Source organism: Galeopterus variegatus, unplaced genomic scaffold, assembly GCF_000696425.1.
Source record: "Galeopterus variegatus unplaced genomic scaffold, G_variegatus-3.0.2 Scaffold1768, whole genome shotgun sequence".
Classification (NCBI taxonomy): domain Eukaryota; kingdom Metazoa; phylum Chordata; class Mammalia; order Dermoptera; family Cynocephalidae; genus Galeopterus; species Galeopterus variegatus.
The window spans coordinates 269,656-271,290 of NW_007727879.1; positions in this window are offsets into that span (position 1 = coordinate 269,656).

Consider the following 1,635-nt stretch of genomic DNA (forward strand, 5'->3'; position numbering starts at 1 on the left):
CCCATTTTTCTTCAGTTAATAATGTAAAAAAGACTGCATTGACATGGTTAAATTCCCAGGATCCTAAGTTCTTTAGCGATGGACTAAGTGGCTGTTTTTTATTTTTATCTTTTTTTTTTTCTACATGCTTTTTGGAATTTTATTTTATATTTAAAACATACTTTTATGTTCATATCTGGAATACAATTCAGAAAGGATATAGAAAATTTACAAACAGTTCAGAAAGAGTGCCATAAAGATAATGCAAAGCTTTGGAAACTTCCAATTATGGGAGAAATCCTTATACAACAAACTCTAAGAAACTGTCCACATTCTTTTACTTTGTTTTCATTGTCATTTTGATATTAAACATCAAATATCACTTGAAATGCATAGATGACAGGTTGAGCATAAATATTCTGGTTATGTGTTTAATACAGTATCACTGTAGTTATCATAATATTTTACGAAAGGCTAAAAAGTTTTAATAAAGATCTTCAAACAATATAATGCTTTAGTAAGTAAACAGTAACCTCAATCTGTGTGAAGATTTAGATCCACAAGGTGATCTTAAAAAGAATGTGTACAAAGGAACATGTCCACCTCCTGGAAATAAAAGGCATTACTAGAGATGCAGCTCATTTGCTATTATAAGGATTCTCATTTTAAAATGGTGAATCTGTCAAAGTACAGTATATTCTAGCTTCTTTTTAAAAAATTTAATTTAATTTTACTTCTCAAAATACATTGTACTTGATTTTCATGCCCCTTTACCCNTGTGGCAGTGTTGGAAACTGATTGAGTCATGGGGTCGGATCCCTCATGAATGGATTAATGCCCTCCCTGCGGGAGGAGAGGTAGTGAGTGAGTTCTCACTCTATTGGTTCCCGCAGGAGCTGATTGTTTAAATGACCCTGGCACCTTCTCTCTCTCTCTCTCTCTCTTGCTTCCTCTTGCCATGTGATCTGCTCATACCCACTGGCAGCCTGCCACTTTCCGGCGTGAGTAGAAGCAGCCAGAAGCCTGTGCCAGATGCAACTGTCCCAGAATCGTAAGCCAAAAAAACCTCTTTCTTTTATAAATTACCCAGTCTAAGGTATTTCTGTTATAGCAACACAAAATGGACTAAAACAAGAGCTTTCAATGGAAATTTTAGACAAGTGGCATCAAGATTCTGAAGATTTCTTTGAATGCTTGTAACAGGAGATGAAACATAACTTTACCAGTACAATCCTGAAGACAAAGCACAATCAAAGCAGTGGCTATCGAGAAATATAAGTCGTTGGTGCAGAAGCAGTTCAGTCAAGAGCAAAGGTCATAGGAACAGTTTTTTGAGATGATCAAGGCATTTTGCTTGTTAGTTGTCTGAAGGGCCAAAGAATGATAGCACCTGCTTATGTTTGGAGAAAGTTAACCAAAGCTTTAGTGGAAAAATGCTGAGGAAAGCTTCACCAGAGTTATTCTCCACCACAGTGCTCCTGCTCATTCCTCTTATCAACCAAGGATAATTTTGCAAGAGTTTGATGGGAAATTAATAAGTGTCCACCCTACAGTACTGATTTGACTCCTTCTGACTTTTATTTTTTGCTTACTAATCTTTTTTTTTTTGTCCTTTTTGAGACCGGCCGCACCGCGCTCAGCCAGTGAGTGCTGTGA